Below are 7,113 nucleotides of genomic sequence, written 5' to 3' on the forward strand. Positions count from 1 at the left end.
AATGCTGGAGCTGCATGAATAATCCGCAGCAAGCAATGTGTTGTGTGCAGCTGGTTAGTAGAAGTAGACAAGAAGAAGTTGTGTGGGTTATTCAAAAGCCAGGACTGGTCCTTCATCTGTTCACACGGATATGAACATAGAGCACCTGCCACATAATGTAACTGGCACATTCAGCCTCATTCACTATTCACGGGTGGTCTGGGACTAGTTTGCCATTTTTTCAATGTGGCTATTTATTTGAAATTATTCACATAATCACATTTTCAAAGGAGAGGGTTGGAGCAGAGAGTGGCTGCTGAGGCTGTAAAGGATGGGAGTGCATGACAGCTGAAGGGACAAAGGACAACCGTCCACGGGGGGCCAATCAGGAAGATCTATGGGATCTCATCCAGAAGGAGAGCTGAGAACCAGGGTAGCGGCTGGTGGGACAGAGTATGCCATGGAGGGGAGAAAAATCGTTAGGTGTCATCAGGGACCACTGGTCCCAAACCCTAGTCCACAGGGCTCTGAGACAGCTGGTCAGAACTTATTGGCTCCTAGAGACCTGGTAACAGTTGCCAGAATGAGAAGCTCAACCCTGACAGAGGACTCCAGTCAGAGGTTCTCATTGGTGGAACTCCAGGAGTCCCGATTTGTTCCCTGCTCCTGCTGAAACCAAACAGAGGACCAGGAAATTGTCTGTGTAATGGGGTTTCTCCTGCTCAGGGCTGCATCCATTGTGCTACCTGTCCCTACTGCCTGACATTGACCTGGTATCCAACCCAACCTGGCTTCTTGCTCGTGACTCACCTCTGACCACTGGGTCAGCTTGCCCACATCCCAGTCATGACAGCTATGGAAAAGAGGGCAGAGTAAAGCACATGGATGCATGTTGCCCAGATGACCTATGACATATTTGTATTAAAGTAGCACCTGGAGCCTCAGAAGAGTTTGGGGTTCAGTTGTGCTAGGCACTGTACATATACTGGGGGTACATCTACACTGTGTGCTTCTTTCAGTGGTGTGTAATGTACATACATGCATAGCCCCCAGCAGGAAAAGCCTCCGGCAGCAGGGATGGAGCCTTTCCCCACTGCTTCCCTCTGCCAGAGCCTTTCATTGACACTTGTAGCTACATACTATAGCATGGCTGAAACCTGTTTTTCACCATGGTGCATAGCTACATGTACTTTACACGCCACCGCCAGTGGTGCGTAGTGAAGACGTGGCCACAGTTAGGCAATGCCTATCCCGAATAGCTTACAGTCTTAGTTTCTCCCTGCACCCTTTGTCCTATCTGAGTCACAGAGAAGCAAAGTGATTTGCCCCAGGTCACATAACCAGGCAGTGGCAGAGATGGGAATGTTGTTTAACCCCACAGTTTGAAGTGCTGCTACATAACCCTCACTCCTCTCCACCTTGGAATATAAAGGTGCAGTTTCCAAAAGGGTGCGATCTTGGGTTATGAAAGATGGGTGGTGCATCTAACTAAATGTGTCCATTGCTTTTGGATTCTGGTCACAAGCTGGCAGCGTAGAGCGAAAGAGTCACCGCTATCTGCTTCCATGCGTGTGGGACACGGACTAGCTGACTTCTGGTTGGCCCTTCCAGCCCCACGTTTCTGTAACAGGGTCTGGCCCACAGGGTCAGGGTCAAACACCGCATACAAGAAAGAAGAATCAACCAGAAAAGGGGGACTAAGGAAGTGCAGTGGGAAATCATACCCCAGAGAAGGATGTGGCAGTCAGAATGAACAACACATTGATTAGGCTCCATTTTATAGATCATTTTAAATTCCATAAACTAATGAAACAATTCAATTAGTTTAACTGGCATGTTGACAATTAAATGGAAAGGTTTTTAATCCTTTTAACTGAGTTCATTAGCTTATTCAGGTTGAAGCAAATAAAGGAGATCTTTGCAATCGGTTAATTACAGGGATTCAAACATTTGGTTTTGTCACGATTTTCAGCGTGAGTTGGTTGTCCAATTTCTTCTGCCCTACTAGGAAGGGCTCAGTATTATTCCATGTGGGCAGAAAGATAACTCCAAAAAGTATGGGCATCACTGCTTGTCAGCTGGCCTTTGGATCTAGCTTCACTGTTAATCTGGAACAACATGGGTTTCTTGACTATCTATTCACTAACTTCCCTATTAGTAGAGGATCCAGCCAAGATTAGGACCCCGTTGTGTTAGGTGCTGTACAAATCCACAGTGAGAGACAGCGTCTTCCCCAAAGAGCTTCCAGTCTCTGCAGAGAAGAAAGACAAAGGGCAGGAGGAGAAACAGAAGCACAGGGAAGGGAAAAGTTTTGCCCAAGGTCACACAGCACACTTAGGGCGATATTTGTTGGATGGCTTTTTCTACTGCCTGGTTTTGCTGCAGAATGGGATTCTCAGGCATTGGATCATGACCACAGATCCCCTCTTCATTCCTATGTCTGTCTCTCTCTTCATTATAAGAACATAAGAAGAGCCATACTGGGTCAGACCAAAGCTCCATCTAGCCCAGCATCCTGTCTTCCGACAGTGGCCAATGCCAGGTGCCCCAGAGGGAATGAACAGATGAGGTAATCATCAAGGATCCATCCTGTTGCTCATTCCCAGCTTCTGGCAAGCAGAGGCTAGGGACACCATCCCTGCCCATCCTGGCTAATAGCCATTGATGGACCTAGCCTCCATGAATGTATCTAGTTCTTTTTTGAACTCTGTTATAGTCTTGGCCTTCACAAAATCCTCTGGCAAAGAGTTCCATGGGTTGTTTGTGTATTGTGTAAAAAGGTACTTCCTTATGCTTGTTTTAAACCATCCCCAAACTTCCACCCAATTCATCACAACTGTGCACATTTTCCTTAGTGAAAATAGCGAATCATATGGTTTCCTCTTGCGAGCTTCCCTTCAAGTATTAGAACTAGCCTGTACTAGAGTACTGACAAGTACTAGAACAGCCCTTCCATGGGATGTAGGTTTCATGCCTGGACTTCCCTGGTCAATTCTGGCTGACTTCTCTCCATGTTCATCATAAAGAGTTTGAGTCCATAGATCCCTGCAGTTAATGAATAAAAAAGACCCTTTGGTTCAAATCTGAAGCAAGGACAGCCATCCAGATGTGCAGCCAAGACAAGTGTCAATCCCACCCCATTCATGTCAAGCAACATGATGAATTCAGTCTGTAACCTTGTGCCATAAACAGTTAGCAGCCAGATCCAGAACAAGTCTGAAGTCACTGGAGATGTCACTGGCAGGGAAATAGAATTACGTGCTCATGTTTCAAGGATTAAGGTGGGAGGGAGGAACTGAAATCCCCCAAACCAAAAAAGTTGGGGAGAAATTTCAGCTTTTTTAAAATTTTCCCACAGGAAAAGAAAAAAACAAACATGTTTTTGACCAGCCATACAAAATATGAGGCCAACTAGCAAACATGGTGGCGCAGGGCCAGAAACCCAGGTCAATGGGACGACCTCCCTACTACTCCATTCCACAATGCTACTCTGTAGCTAGGACAGTATGGTCAGTGACGTTGGCTAGTCAGCAAAGAGGACATTGACATACAGGTTCATGGCCCCCTCAGCTCCAGCACGAGGCATGCCTGTAGTGCTCATGACGTTAATATCTGACATGGAGCAGAGTTAGAGAATGGTTGCAACAGTGCTATAAAAAGTTATGCAAGCATTGCTACAGCATGCCTATTGCACAAGTTGTAACTGCCTCTGGTTTCATTGGGATAATTTGGTATCCAGGCCCGAATTTTAATTGAGCTAATACTAGAGCTGTGGAAAATGGGTCTTTTTGCAAGTGTGCTATGTTGTTCACATAGACGGGGAGGGTTTGTTTTTTGGGGGGGTTTTTGGTGGCAGTGATCTTGAAGTCTGGTGCTAATATGATGGCCTCCATATTGACCAACACAGCAGGGATTGAAGTAGGGACCTACAGACCTAGACGCATGCACTGCTACAGCTGACACTAAAGCTCCCTCACTAGGGCTGTAAGACTCATCCTCGGTGGATCAGCTGAGAGGGGATCTTGAAGCACTCACTGGATATACTAACACCCCCTCAGGCATTTTTTCTGTTTGCCAAACTCAGACACGTCAAAGGCTTCCGATTAGAAGAGTTGAAAAGGAATTTCCTGCACCAAGAAATACTATAACTAGAACCACCACAAGAGGGCAGTCAAAACACTGGGGGGGCGGCTTGCCGTTCACTTCAACAGGCACAGCAATATAACAGGGAGCATATTACTGAATGGATTCCCAAGAGTGTCCCTCCATCTCCCCCCAGGCTAGATGTAGCAATGTCATAAGGCGAGCCCTACTTAGAGCGTCCTCCTTCAGCAGGTCAGGGCACAACTAGTGAACCTGCCTCAGTTTCCCTCCGTCAGAGGCTTCAATAACTTTACTTCTGGCTCTCTGGATACAATGGCCTCCTTGGGGCTGGCTTATTATAAAAACATGTGCAAAACAGTCCATAACAAAAGTTCTAAACATACAGTCCATTTCTCACCCCAGTGCAAGCACTCATTAAAATTCAGGACATCCTATCCCGAAAGGCCCCACACACCAGCCCCTTAACCATGCCCAGACTCTGTCAGGACTATTGTATTAATTTAGCTGGAATATCTGAGCCAAAGCTGTTAGCGTAATCAAGTCACTGTCCAACATTAAACAGTGTTATACAAGGCCCAAGTTTTGGTATACAGAGACCTTAGCCTGCTTAGCACCATGGCAAAGACACCATTAAAAATCCTTTAACTTTGTATTACAGATACAGAAAAGACAGAAAAATAGTTGTTAAAGCTTTTGAAATGTAGAATATTAAGTAAGCCTTGCATTTTAACAACCTGCCTTGTTCTCTGTCCAGGGATGACATGGTATCCTTTCTCTTCAGCTGGAGACAGTTTACAGAAGGAAACCCCCCCTTGTTTAACAGTCTCTTGGACAGTATTACAGATAATGACCATCCTTTTTAAGGAAAAGAGAAGAAATTAGTTGAGATGGGCTGGATCTGTTGTCATTAAAGTCTAATCCTGTTTCCTAGAAGCCAAATGCACACAAAGAGGAGAGGAAAGAACAGCAAAGATAGAAAATGCAACTTCTGTCTCTGGTGTTGACTCTCACTTGCAACGTTACTGCATTAGGGCTTTTTGGGGTATTGCTTTTAGCTGCCTCTTTCTGGTCACAGGCTCACTAGCAGTGTTGTAAAATGTACAGTCTTGGCCGACTAAGCCAGACTCTTATTAGAGAGAAGGAAAAAGGAGAGAGAAAGACAGAGAGAGGAAAGAGGGGAAATAAGATAGGGAGAGAAAAAGACACATGGGTGAGGAGTGGGGACAAAGTCTCACATGCCAATGGTTGTAGGGATTTAGCTGAAGCTGGTATGGGTGGAGATGTCATCTGGGTCCCTCTCTCTGGCCTGGCCTGGTCAGGACATTTCTCAGACTGAGGATGAAGAGATCCCCCCAGGAGGTCCCCCCAGGAGATGGTGAGAGTGGCCGCCATGATGATGAAACTCCTTCCCGTGGTCAATTTTTCTCCCAAAGTCTCTTTCTTTAAGGTCCCCAAAGGGAGTTATGGGTGGAATTGCCCATCCTTTCATTATATTGTCCATCAATTAGGCCTAACTTCTGATATGCCAAATTTAGTCTATCTGTGTCCCGTTATTGTTCACCAGGCATGATTTTTACACAGCCCTTGAGTTATATCAGTTGGCCTTTTAGGTTGGACTAATTCATTTTGTCTGCCTCCCTTCTGCACATTTTCTTATTGTCATGTGACCAGAACACACCTAGTGGTTAGAGCTGGAGTCAGGTCCAGTGGTTAGAGCTGGAGTCACTTGCCAGAAATAGGAGCCCAGGGCCAAAGTTTGAAGTCAGAAATCAGAGCCCAGAGTCAGGACCAGATTACCTAGAGTGAAGCAAGGTCGGAGCAGGGCTGGATCCAAGGCTAGAACAACACTGGGGACAAGCAGGCAGAAGAGCTATCACAGCCATGGGCGAATGTTTTGAGCAGCCACTGAAGTACTGCTGCTGCTGGGGTTAAGAGCCCGTGTGCTGACTCTTCCCACCAAGCAGGCAGTTTCCTACAGGCTGGCTGTGCTCATGAGGTTGCCTAGAGACTGGCTCTGCTGCAGGCCCTGCTCCCTGACAGTGTTGGCTAGTATAGGTTATTGGGACACTTCATAACCCTTTATACCCTTTCCCACAACTGAGCTCACAATTAGGGTAAATTTGCATGCCCAGTTATTACAAAGGGCCTCTTCTGTCCCTGGGCAGGCACCCTGAGTGGGGTGCAATGCAGCTTTTCCCAGCAGGAACCCCCACCGCCTTGCTGCTGGGAGCATCCCTCTCTCCCCTGGCCCTATCCCCTGGGTCCAGCTCTCTGGTCCTGGAGAGCTCAATGGGTAAGCCCCTCCACTGTTCCCCAGCCCTCTCCAGCCCTTGCCTCTGGCTTTCCCACTTCCAGCCAGCAGGCAACTCTCTCCACAGCTCCCTGAGCTACAGCCCTTCTTGGCCCTTCTTGGCCCCAGCTTGGGGACGCCAGCCAGCATATCCCTCTTGCTAGTCTCCTGCCTTCAGCCTCCCTGCAGACCCCAAAAATGCTATTTTTGGCAGTTCTTCTCTCTGACTGGCCCAGGCATCCCTCCCTAGGGCCCAGGTGCCCTCTTTTAAACCCAGTTCACTGGCCACATTGGAAGGTACTGATAAGGCCCAGGTGCCCGGGCCCTGCTCTGTCTTAAAGGGCTGGTGACAGGTGTCACCCTCTGACCAGCAGGTACTGCACTGATTTCAATAGTGTGGAAGCAATGGATTTGTACTCCAATGGATGCAGTCCCAGTGTGAACACACCCAAAGAACCAGTATGAAGAGAGTCTGTGCGGTACTGAAGCCAAACAAACGAAACAGGTGAAAATAAAAGCTGAAGCCCAGCATTGCTCAGGATGATGCAGTTCCCATAAAGGAGCTTACACTTCCACTCTGAGGCCTTCGCAGGAAACAGCAACTCAGGCCACAACTCAGGCAAAACCTCAGTTTGCTCCCTAGGCAAGCTGTTGCATTAGAATCCCTTTGTCCACAGCTGCTGGTTCCTTTGTTTAACAACAGATGAGCCATGGTCAAGGTTCTGCATATCCTGCATTCC

The sequence above is a fragment of the Dermochelys coriacea genome, chromosome 8 (assembly GCF_009764565.3).
Source record: "Dermochelys coriacea isolate rDerCor1 chromosome 8, rDerCor1.pri.v4, whole genome shotgun sequence".
Lineage (NCBI taxonomy): Eukaryota > Metazoa > Chordata > Testudines > Dermochelyidae > Dermochelys > Dermochelys coriacea.